Source organism: Balaenoptera physalus (assembly GCF_965194825.1).
Source record: "Balaenoptera physalus genome assembly, chromosome: 9".
Classification (NCBI taxonomy): Eukaryota; Metazoa; Chordata; class Mammalia; order Artiodactyla; family Balaenopteridae; genus Balaenoptera; species Balaenoptera physalus.
This window is the reverse complement of record NC_138888.1, coordinates 49,100,899-49,114,088: the sequence shown is the minus strand read 5'-3', so window position 1 is coordinate 49,114,088 and position 13,190 is coordinate 49,100,899. Positions and strand designations below refer to the sequence as shown.

At 37.8% G+C, this 13,190-nt stretch overlaps 1 protein-coding gene and 1 long non-coding RNA gene across 2 annotated transcripts in view; one reads left to right on the top strand and one right to left on the bottom strand.

The window, feature by feature from the left end:
* The window catches only part of LOC309667195, a 190,334-nt gene that overhangs the window by 60,473 nt on the left and 116,671 nt on the right, over positions 1-13,190 (bottom strand). The gene's annotated exons all lie outside the window — the stretch shown is intronic.
* SLC16A10 (solute carrier family 16 member 10) overlaps positions 1-13,190 on the top strand; it is a 138,004-nt gene that overhangs the window by 69,997 nt on the left and 54,817 nt on the right.

The following is a 13,190-nucleotide window of genomic DNA, read 5'->3' as shown; positions in this document are numbered from 1 at the left end:
TTTTTTGAGGTGTACAATGTGTTTATTTTATATACATACATAGTGTGAAATGATTACCACAAATAGGTTAGTTAACACATCTATCATCTCACATAGTTACAATTTTATTTTTGTGGTGAGCATTTTAGGATTTATGCTCTTAGCAACTTCCAAGTGTACAATAGAGTACTGTTAACCTATAGTCACCATGCTGTACATGTACATTTACAATATTATTTGAGTCCTGTCTTTTTTTGTTGTTGTTGTTAGTCTAGCTAAAGGCTTCTCAGTTTTGTTTATCTTTCCAAAGAACCAACTCTTAGTTTTGTTAATCTTTTATATTGTTTTCCTATGCTCTCTTTTATTTCTTTGCTATTTAATGAAATTATTATTTTTAAAATTGAAGTATAGTCAATTTACAGGGTGTTAGTTTCTGGTGTACAGCACAGTGATTCAGGTATATATACATGTGTATATATATATAGTTTCTAGTGTACAGCAGAGTGATTCAGATATATACATATAAATATATATTTCATATTATTTTCCATTATGATTTATTACAGGATATTGAATAAAGTTCCCTGTGCTATATAGTAGGACCTTGTTGTTTATCTATTTTATATATAGTAGTTTTTATCTGCTAATCCCAAACTTCTAATTTATCCCTCCCCCACCCCCTTTCCCCTTTGGTAACAAGTTTGTTTTCTATGTCTGTGAGTGTTTCTGTTTTGTAAATAAGTTCATTTGTATCATATTTTAGTTTCCACATATCAGTGATATAATATGGTATTTGTCTTTCTCTTTCTCATTTACTTCACTTAGTATGATAATCTCTAGGTCCATCCATGTTGCTGCAAATGGCATTATTTCATTATTTTTTATGGCTGAGTAGTATTCCATAGTGTATATATATACATACCACATCTTCTTAACCATTCATCTGTCGATGGACAGTTAGGTTGCTTCCATGTCTTGGCTATTGAAAATAGTGCTATGAACATTGGGGTGCATGTATCTTTTTGAATTAAAATTTTTGTTTTTCCAGATATATGCCCAGGAGTGGGATTGCTGGATCATATGGTAACTCTATTTTTTGTTTTTTAAGGAACCTCCATACTGTTCTCCATAGTGGCTGCACCAATTTACATTCCCACCAACAGTGTAGGAGGGTTCCCTTTTCTTTGGTGGATTTTTTTAAAAAATTAAATAATTAATTAATTTTATTTTTGGCTGTGTTGGGTCTTTGTTGCTGCACGAGGGCTTTTTCTAGTTGCGGCGAGTGTGGGCTACTCTTCATTGTGGTGCGCAGGCCTCTCATTGTGGTGGCTTCTCTTGTTGTGGAGCGTGGGCTCTAGGTGTGCGGGCTTCAGTAGTTGTGGCACATGGGCTCAGTAGTTGTAGCTTGCGGGCTCTAGAGTGCAGGCTCAGTAGGTGTGGTGCATGGGCTTAGTTGCTCTGTGGCATGTGGGATCTTCCCAGACCAGGGCTCGAACCTGTGTCCCCTGCACTGGCAGGCGGATTCTTAACCACTGCTCCACCAGGGAAGCCCTGGTAGATGTTTTTTAATGAAGGACTCTTGGGCATGTCTTCTTATTCCTTTTTTCACCTGGAATCTCACCAAAGTTGCATAACCTTGGCAAGTTGCTAAATATCAACACCTCTTATCTCTTTTTCCCCCATCTTTAAAATGAACCTAATACCTCACAGCGTTGCCTGAGAATCTGATGACAGTTTTATGCAGGCGCTACCCATGGATTAGGAGGCATTTTATGTGTGTTAGTTCTCCTTCCTTCTTTCCCCATCCCACTCTCATCAGTGATTAACAGTTTCCTTGGCAGAGCAAACAGTTACCTGCAATTGGTGTTGGATGTGTTCTATAAATGTCAGTTAGGTTAAGATGCTTGATAGTGTCATCCAGATTTTTATATTTAACTCAAAATTTTGGTCTTCCTGTTCTATTAATTATTGAGAGTTCTGTGCTAAAATACACAACTGTGATTGTGGATTTCTCTAGTTCTCCCTTTAGTTCTGTCAGTTTTGTTTTGTGTGTTTGTCTTTTTATGATATCTGGTTTTTGTTGTTGTCGTTGTTGAAATCTTCCATATAGGTTTGTATTTTTTCCTTCCACTTTTATTGAGATGCACAGTGCTGTATGTCAGTTACAAGTATAAGGTATACAGCATAATGATTTGACTTACATACATCATGAAATGATTATCACAATTAAGTTCAGTGAACATCCACCATCTCATATAAATACAAGGTTTCTCTTATTTTTTTTTGAAGAGCAGCATTATTGTATAATTGACATGAAATAAGCTACGTGTTTAAAGTATATAATTTGATGAGTTTGTCACATGTATACACCAGTGAAACACCACCACCACAGTCAAGATAGGGAACATATCCATCCCACTCAGGTTTCTTTGTATCTTTGGCAGTCCCTCCCTCCAGATGCCTCCCCACAACCAGGTGAACACTGATATGCTTCCTGTCCTGTATATTAATTTGTATTTTTTAGAATTTTTTATAAATGGAATCATGCTTTATGTACTCCTTTTTGATCTGACTTTTTTCACTGAGTGTGATTATTTTGGTATTCATCCATGTTGTTGTATTTATTAATAGTTCACTCCTGGTTTTTTGGTGAGTAGTATTCCATTATATGAATATACCATAATTTGTTTATCCAGTCACTTATTTCTGGATGTTTGGATTCTTTGCAGTTTTTGACTATTAGAAATAAAGCAGCTATAAACATCTATACACAAGTTTTGTATGGACATATGCTCTTGTTTCTCTTAGGTAAATACATAGGAGTGGAATGGCTGGGTCATATGATAGGGGTATATTTAACTTAAAAAAAAATCCTAAACAGTTCTCCTAAGTGGTTGTGCAATTTTATATTCCCAGTAGCAGCGTATGACAGTCCAGTTGTTAAACATCCTTACCAACAGTTGGTATGATTAGACGTTTTAGCCATTCTAATAGGTGTGTGTGTTTTTTCATTGTTATTTTAATTTCCATTTCCCTCATGACTAATGATGTTGAGCATCTTTTCAAAAATGCATATTTTCCATTTGTATAATCTTTTGCGAAGTGAGTATTCAAATCTTTTACCTATTTTTTTTAATTGGGTTGCTTGGTTATTGAGTTTTGAGAATTCTTTATATAATCTGGATACAGGTTTTTTGGTAAGATATATAAATTTGCCAATCTTTCCTCCCAGTTGTGGCTTGTATTTTCTTTCTTTTAACAGTGTCTTTCAAATAGAAGTTCTTAGTTTGGCTGAAGTGAAGTTTATCAGTTTTTTCTTATGGACTATGTTTTTTTCTTTTTAATATTCATTCTTCCCTCCCTCCCTCACTCCCTTCATCCCTCCCTCTGTCCCTTCCTTTCTTTTTTCATTGGGTCTTCATTGCTGCACCTGGGCTTTCTCTAGTTGTGGCAAGCGGGGGCTACTCTTCCTTGTGGTACACGGGCTTCTCATTGTGGTGGCTTCTCTTGTTGCGGAGCATGGACTCTAGGCGCGTGGGCATCAGTAATTGTGGCATGCGGGCTCAGTAGTTGTGGCTCACGGGCTCTAGAGCGCAGGCTCAGTAGTTTAGGCACACGGGCTTAGTTGCTCCGCGGCATGTGGGATCTTTGCGGACCAGGGATCAAACTGTGTCCCCTGCATTGGCAGGCGGATTCTTAACCACTGTGCCACCAGGGAAGTCCCTGGATTATGTTTTTGCTGTTGTATCTAAGAAACCTTTGCCTAACCCAAGGTCACAAAAGATTTTCTCCAATGTTTTCTTCTAGACGTTGTATACTTTTCAGTTTCACATTTCACTTTTGTGATCCATTTTGAGGTAATTTAAAAATATGGTATAAGGTAGGGATCACATTTCCTTCCTGTATTTCTGAAGCTCTGTTATATTAGGTGTGCATAAGCTTGTCATTGTTATATCTTCCTGATGTGTTGAGACTTTTATCATTATGAAGTAGCCCTCTTTGTTTCTTGTAATACTACTTGTCTTGAAGTCTATTTTGTCTAAGATTAGTACAGTCACTCCAGCCTTTTTGGGGTTATTATTTACATGACATATCTTTTTTATTTCCAAGTTATTTGTGTATTTATATTTAAAGTGCTTCTCTTTAAACAATATAATTGATTCTTGATTTTTTTTTATGCAGTTAGACAATCTTGTCATTTGATTGGAATCTTTATTTAATGTCATTACTGATATGGGCATATTTAGGTTTGATATTTTGCTATTTGTTTTTTATGTGTCTCATCTGCCTCTTTTTCTTCTGTTCTTTCTCTTCTTCCTTCCTTTCATTAATCAACTAATTTTTAGTAATCAATTTTAATTTCTCTATTGGCTTTCGCTGTATCTCTTTGCATTTTTTAAAGTGCTTTCTCTAGGGATTACAACATACATCTCAATGTATTTTAAGTTGATATGAAATTGCTTCAGATGAAATATAGGACTCTTGCAGCAGTATATTTTTGTTTACCTTCATCTTTAGTGCTGTTGTCATCATGTATACAATACATCTTTATATGGTGTTATAATTTTTGCTTTAAATAGTCATATATCTTATAAAGAAATTATGAGAAAACAGTGTGTTGTGTGTGTTTGTATGTTTCAGTCCTTCCTTTGGACCCAAATTGCTAGCTGGTATCATTTCCCTTCAGTCTATAGAACTTTCTTTACGATTTCTTGCAGTGGAAATCTGGTGACACAGTCTCTCAGTTTTTATTATCTGAAAATATCTTTATTTTGCCTTCACTTTTTGAAGGCTAGTAGCTGGTTGTAGACTTCATGATTGACAGTTTATTCTCTTTCAGCACTTTTAATATGACAGTTCCAGTGTCTTCTGTCCTCCATTAGTTCTTATGAGAAGCCAACTGATAATGGTATCATTGTTCTCCCTCAGTATGTCGATTTTCTCTGGATGCTTTCAGAATTGTTTCTTTATCTTTGGCATTCAGAAGATTAACCATGATGTGCTTAGGAATGGTTTGCTTAGAGTTTATACTGCTGGCATTTCTCTGAGCTTCTTAGATTTGTAAGTTAATGTGTTTTTTTTGTTTTGTTTTTGTAAATTAATGTTTTCCACAAAATTTGTGGTTTTGGGGTGGGGGGCATTATTTCTTCATATATCTTTTTCTGCTCTTTTTTTCTTCCTTCCTTCCTTCCTCCCTCCCTCCCTCCCTTCCTTGTCTTTGTTGCTGCATGCGGCTTTCTCTAGTTGCAGTGAGCGGGGCTACTCTTCGTTGTGGTGCGCGGGCTTCTCATTGCGGTGGCTTCTCTTTTTGCAGAGCACGGGCTCTAGACGCGCGGGCTTCAGTAGTTGTGGCTCGTGGGCTCTAGAGCACAGGCTCAGTAGTTGTGGCGCACGGGCTTAGTTGCTCTGCAACATGTGGGATCTTCCCGGACCAGAGCTCGAACCCGTGACCCCTGCATTGGCAGGCTGATTCTTAACCATTGCGCTACCAGGGAAGACCTTCTGCTCTTTTCTCTTTCTCTCTTTTCTAAGACTTCAGTTATATTTATGTTGGGCCTCTTGATTTTTTTTTTTTATGATTTATTTATTTGTTTTATTTAGTTTTGGCTGCGTCAGGTCTTAGTTTTGGCACGCGGGATCTTCGTTGAGGCATGCAGGATCTGTCGTTGTGGCACATGGGCTCTTCCTTGTGGTGCGTGGGCTTCTCTCTAGTTGTGGCATGTGGGTTTTCTCTTCTCTAGTTGTGGCATGCAGGCTCCAGGGTGCGTGGGCTCTGTAGTGTGTGGCACACGGGCTCTAGTTGAGATGCGTGAGCTCAGTAGTTGTGGTGTGTGGAGCTGCCCCGCGGCATGTGAGATCTTAGTTCCCTGACCAGGGATCAAACCTGCGTCCCCTGCATTGTAAGGTGGACTCTTTACCACTGGACCACCAGGGAAGTCCCCGGGCCTCTTGATTTTTGTCCTACAGATCTCTAAGACTTTGTTCATTCTTTTTCAATATTATTTTTCTCTCTTTTCTTGGATTGGGTAATTTTTGTCTTCAAATTCCCAGATTCATTCTTAAGTTTTATCTCCAAGTTGCTAGTGATCCTACTGAAATGCATTTTTTTCAGCTGTTGTACTTTTCACCCCTAGAATTTCCATTTTTTTCTAGTTTACACTTTACTGTTGAGATTCACTATCTGTTCACTCAATAAGACCATATTTTAACTTACTTTGAAAATATTATCCTTTAATACTTCTAACATAATTGTAATAGACGTTTTGTAGTCTTTGTTTTCTGAATTCAACATCTTAGTCCATTCAGAGTCAATTAATATTGATTACCTGTTTCTTTGCATGTCTAGTAATTTTAGGTTCAATACTTGGGCATTGCAGATAATATTTGAAGCAACTCTTATTCCATCGTATTCTTCCAAGGGTTATTGAGTTTTTGTGCTTAGGCGGCAGTTAGTTTGCCTGGACTCAGGCTGCAAAGTCTGTCTCCCTGTGCTAGGGTAGCAGCTGCTATCTCTGTTCAGTTCATACAGTGTCCAGCTGTTGCTTTTTTTCTTTTTCTCCATCTCTTGCTTTTCTTTAGTTTGACCCCTTACTCGTCTACCCAGCACCTGCATAGTTTGTTGATCCTCAAGAAAGCTCACAAACTTGTAATTCTTATTTCTTCCAGTTTCAGCTTCTCAAGTGTAAACTCTCCTCTAACTTCTGTTTTTAAACATTTTCCAGTGTGTTTAAATAAGTCCCCCCCCCCACACACACAGTTATTATCTGCAGGAGGATTTACTTGACCACTTCACTCCGATGCCATTAACAGAAGTTGATAGCAAATAATTTAAAAACCACTCCTAAGTGACATATAACTACCAAATAACCTTTAGGGTGGCAATAAAATGGTCAAATCAAGTACAATTTACTCATTCCTAAATTGTGTAGTTGCCAGACAACACCATGCTCCAAAAGTCATTGGGACTTTGTTAAATACTATTTTGCATTTTAATCTCAGTTTTGATATATTGTTTCATTTTATTTGAGGCTGTTAGACCAAGGATCAGATATTATAGAGCAAAGCTGTCTTGAAAGAGGCCAAGATCAAGTGGAAATGGGGGTTGGAGCTCTCAAAACAGGGCAAAAGAATATTTATCAACCTTAAACTAACTATAGTCAGTCTTCCCTGTGGGTGTTTTCAATTGTAAACACTTTGTCCTTGCAATCATTTACATCTGCATAATTATAACACCTTTGTTTGACTTAATATGCAAGTAAAAATCTTTTAAAATATTAAACCTAACCACTTTCTCCGAGTGATTTGCATTCTCCTTTGGCCATGCACTGAGAGCTGAGGATTTGTTCTCAGTATGGAGTTGGAAACAAAGAGGGTCTGGATAGGGAAATTGGAAAGCTGATTGTTATTTTTTAAAAACGATTTCCCAACCTGGCTATTTTTTGGATGTTTCTCTCTGTAACATCAAACACGCACACATTCAAATAAGAGTATACAAGCACATTCTAAAGCCTTTCTTTCTTTCTTTTTTTTTTTTTTTTTAAGGGAAATGGGCTTTTGTGTTATAGCTAACTTGAATCATAGAGGAGTGCCAACAACCTCAAAATCAATTCCTAAGATACATGTGTACGCCACTCCTCCAACAGCAGTAAATAAATAAAGTACAATTCATTGAGAAATACCTAATGAGAAAGAGGTCTACTATGAAGTCATTAGCATTTTAAAATGTATCCATATTTTATCACTAACATACATTTGAAAAACAGTATTGCAAATGTGAAGAAGGTACAACAGTCTGTAACAATGTTTGCTGATTAGGGATTCCAAGCTGGTAAAATTTCAGGAGATCTTTAAGCCCTTCTTCATTACATATTTTTTGACATCTGTGTTTTTTAAGGTGATTAGCACATTCTATATGGTGTTCTGGTTGGACCTCTGTTTGCATATATGTTACTAGATGGAAATTATTGGAAGGTAGAGAAATCTTTTAGTTGTTTTTATATTCTCAGCAGCCTAGGATAGTGCCTAGAACATAATAGGCACTTTTACTCGGAGAAGTTGTTATTCCATATTTTAAATAGTACCTCTTCCATTGAAAAATATTTGCTCTTCAGCAACATTAGGAAACCCTGTGTGGGTGTTTGGTTGAATTACATAGAGGGATTAGGGCTAGTTTGCATTTTTTTAAACAAGAATTTTACCATGGTGGGTATAGTGACTATGTCTTTCAGTTTCTCTGTTTCTGTTATTAATAATAATCATAGTCAGACTTGGAAGGGGTAAAAGAGAACAACAGTCTCTTTTATTTTTATGGTGTATAGCATAAAACCCATAAGACCTTGGATTCTTTGTCATGCCATGTTAAAATTCTACAAAAACGAGAAATTTTATGAGTTTACAGTGCCGAGTAATATATTCATTCAAGAATTAATTTCTTGGTCATCTAATCTATGATGAAGGAGTCAAGAATATACAGTGGAGAAAAGAGAGCCTCTTCAATAAGTGGTGCTGGGGAAACTGGACAGCTACATGTAAAAGAATGAAATTAGAACACTCCCTAACACCATACACAAAAATAAGTTCAAAATGGATTAAAAACCTAAATGTAAGGCCGGACACTATAAAACTCTTAGGTGAAAACATAGGCAGAACACTCTTTGACATAAATCGCAGCAAGATCTTTTTTGACCCACCTCCTAGAGTAATGAAAATAAAAGCAAAAATAAACAAATGGGATCTAATTAAACTTAAAAGTGTTTGCATAGCAAAGGAAACCATAAACAAAAGAAAAAGACAACCCTCAGAATGGGAGAAAATATTTGCAAATGAAGCAACCAACAAGGGATTAATCTCCAAAATATACAAACAGCTCATGCAGCTCAATATCAAGAAAATAACCCAATCAAAAAATGGGTGGAAGATCTAAATAGACATTTCTCCAAAGAAGACATATAGATGGCCAAAAAGCACATGAAAGGATGCTCAACATCACTGATTATTAGAGAAACGCAAATCAAAACTACAATAAGGTATCACCTCACACTGGTCAGAATGGGCATCATCAAAAAATCTACAAGTGGGGACTTCCCTGGTGGCGCAGTGGATAAGACTCCGCACTCCCAATGCAGGGGGTCCTCGTTCGATTGCTGGTCAGGGAGCTAGATCCCACACACGCTACAGCTAAGGAGCCTGCCTGCCGCAACTAAGACCCGGCACAACCAAATAAATAAATAAATATTTTTAAAAAACCCTACAAACAGTAAATGCTGGAGAGGGTGTGGAGAAAAGGGAACCCTCCTACACTGTTGGTGGGGATATAAATTGGTAGCCACTATGGAGAACAGTATGGAGGTTCCTTAAAAAATTAAAAATAGAGCTACCATATGACCCAGCAGTTTCACTCCTGGGCATATATTTGGAGAAAATCATAATTTGAAAAGATACATGTACCCCCAATGTTCGCTGCAGCACTATTTACCATAGCCAGAACATGGAAACAACCTAAATGTCCATCAACAGAGGAATGGATAAAGAAGATGTGGTACATGTATACAGTGGAATATTAGTCATAAAAAAGAACAACATAATGCCATTTGCAGCAACATGGATGGACCTAGAGATTGTCATACTGAGTGAAGTAAGTCAGACACAGAAAGACAAATATCATGTGATATTGCTTATATGTAGAATCTTAAAAAAAAAAAGGGTACAAATGAACTTATTTACAAAGCAGAAGTAGAGTCACAGGTGTGGAAAACAAACTTATGGTTACTAGGGGATAAGAGGGGAAGGGATAAATTGGAAGATTGAGATTTACATATACACACTACTATATATAAAATAGATAACTAATAAGAAACTGCTGTATAGCACAGAGAACTGTACTCAGTAGTCTCTGTAATGGCCTATATGGGAAAAGAATATTAGAAAAAAAGAGTGGATATATGTATATGTATAACTGATTCATTTTGCAGTACACCTGAAACTAACACAACATTGTAAATCAACTATACTCCAATAAAAATTTTTAAAAAAATGAATTTCTTGAATTCCCTGGTGGTCCAGTGGTTAGGACTACCTGCTTCCACTGCAGGGGGCATGGGTTCAATCCCTGGTTCGGGAAGTTAAGATCCCGCATACAGTGCAGTGTGGCCAAAAATTTAAAAAAAAAAAAAAAAGTCTCACTTAATCTTCACAAGAATTAATTTCTTCCTGAATTTGATCAGAAGATAGACCTAACCTCATCTGTTCCTAATTTTTATTGTAACATAAGATGTTGGGGGACTTCCGTGGCGGTCCAGTGGTTAAGACTCCCCACTTCCACTGCAGGGGGCACGGGTTCTGTCACTGGTCGGGGAACTAAGACCCTGCATGCTGCGTGGTGCGGCCAAAAATTAAAAAAAAAAAAAAAAGATGTTGGAACTTTAGCAGAGGCATTAAGGTACAAGAGTGTGAAATTTGGAAGTGGGGTATTTCATGTTCAAGAACCAGTTTGAGGCTCTGAAACACATAAGAAGGATACTTACGGGTCATGGAAGAACACTTTGTGAGGATTCTTTTAAAAATTATGCTGTTGCTTCCCCCCCACACACACACACCATGGGAGAGCTGGGGGTACAAGCTCTTTCACTTGATATCTAGTGAGAGGGGCTTTAGAGGGACCACTTAGAGATTTAAAGAATTCTCTTCAGTTAGGGGGTACAGAGGACTGAGGTCTGGATCCCCTGAGAAATCCATCAAGGAGAGAACTGTAGCTGGCTGACTGCTCCCACAGCAAGAGGTAGGCTGTGTTGGAATTTGCCTACACTCCAGTGTTTGTCAGGGCAAAAGAAATATGAATACTTCCTGCAGAGCAGAGGCAGGCCTAGTGGAGGAGAGAGGCGGCCTGGAGCTGTTTTAATTCCTGCCCAAATAAACCGCCTAGAAGGGCAATGAGGCTCCAACAGTGAGTCTTTTAAGTGACAGCCAAAAAGCCAGGAGGAGAATGAACTATCCACTGAACTATCCACGTCGGTGGAGCTATAGCCAGAAGAAACTCTGAGGTGAGACTCTGAAGAACCCACAGAAGTGCATCTGAGGAAAAGAGTCCACTTCAGACATCACCAGACAGGCCTTTTGGCAGGACCTCTTAAGTTGGAATCTTGTTGCCTTCCGTCTCCCAGCACTCCTCTCTCTCATGCCCACTTTGGAGACAACAACAGCTAGGGAAGGGGAGAAGGGTCATGGAAAAGAGACATAGCTGAGCTTACTCTTTTCCCAGCTGGGGGTGGGAAAAGAGATTTGATTACCTAGTGAAGATTGGTTTGTAACCTAAAGTGACTGTAGGACTTTGTTACTTAGCACTGGCTAGAAGAATCATGTGGGCCTGCTGAGTGGTCATCCAGTGCCAGGGGAACATTTTCTCCCTGCATACATTTTAAGAGGATAGCCGAGACAAAAATAAAGTTATATTTGATTATATCCTGCAGTTAGTGCATGTTCAGTGGACATAAAAATTCTGTAAAAATTTTCACGTTTGGCATTGCAGTAGTCCGACGTCTATGGTAATGCATTAAGCCTTGTTTTTATTCTTGAAAAGTGCCTTGACTTATTGTGAGCATTACATGCAATGTAAGTATATGTTCTTAGATTTCTTTTTTTTGGCCGGACCACACAGAATGCGGGATCCTAGTTTCCTGACCTGGGATCGAACCCGTGCCCCCTGCAGTGGAAATGCGGAGTCCTAACCACTGGACCTCCAGGGAATTCCGCTCTTGGATTTCTTAATGTGGGCTCCTATTTAGTGTTGGTGTTTCACTTAATTGTAAAAGCACCTTTATCCAAAAATAAACGTTAGGATGCTATTCTTCTAGTCTGCCTAGGTTGTTTAGATTGTTTCATAAACAGGATAGATGACTAAACTTTTTTTGAATAAGATTAAATTATTATAAATCAGTGACATTTTTATATAACATAGACTAAAAAATTTGCACTTCTCCTTGAGCAAGCCCATACTAAACAGCTCTGCACATCTGGGGTTGAGGTTGTGCTAGTTCATCTGGCCAATCGCCTCTCTACTGTCCACTTCTGAATTCCCCCACCAACACCTAAGCCAAGACTGCATTTTTTGTACAGTCTCTTCATTGTGTGTGTGTGTGTGTGTGTTTTATTGAAGTGTAGTTGATGTACAGTGTTGTACCAATCTCTGCTGTACAGCAAAGTGACTCAGTTATACACATATAGACATTCTTTTTTTGTATATTCTTTTCCATTATGGTTTATCACAGGATATTGAATATAGTTCCCTGTGCTATACATTAGGACCTTGTTGTTTATCCATTCTAAATGTAATAGTTTGCGTCTACCAACCCCAAACTCCCAGTCAATCCCTCTCCCTCTTCCCTCCTCCTTGGCAGCCACAAGTCTGTTTTCTATGTCTATGAGTCTGTTTCTGTTTTGTAGATAGGTTCATTTGTGCCATATTTTAGATTCCACATATAAGTGAGTTAGTCTGGTGAAGATCCATTTGGACCACATTATTAAGAAATGGTCATTAGTCCAGGATCTGGACTTAATTCCTTTGATGAGGAAATAGAGTAATATACTAGTAGACTGTCAGAGCTGGATGGAGCGCTGGAGATCATCTGTTTCATTTTATAAGACAATTTGTTGTTGTTGTTAAAACTCTGAATTATTAATTGTTCCTGTGCTAGATGCAGTGGTTTAGATACATTTTCTCTAATCCTTAGTAATTCTGGAAAAGTCTGTGTTCAATTCCCTTTCAAGATGAGAAAACAGACTCAGAGGAAGTGACCTGCTGAAGGATATATTGTAGTTACAGAGCTGGGGGATTTGGACCCAGGTCTGTTTGTTTTATAGCTCATGTTCACTTAGGCCCCACTAGTTTATATACTTTTTAAGAATTTACAGATTTTATATCCTATAAGATCACTCATTTCTTGGGCACAAATTTATGATCATTTGTACTCAGTATGTTTCTCTTTTTGGCTTTCCTTTTGCTTTGGTCTTTACAGATCAGAACAGGAAATTATGACCTGATTCTTAAATCTTTTCTATTGTGAAAGATAGCATACTTTCAGAAAAGAAGATAAAATGTATGTATGGTTTTATAAATAAAGTGAATACACAGTAACTGTTATCCAGGTCAACAAACAGCCTACCTGTGTACGACTTGATTCCTTTAACAAAAGCACAAAGCCCAGACTCTAGGCAAA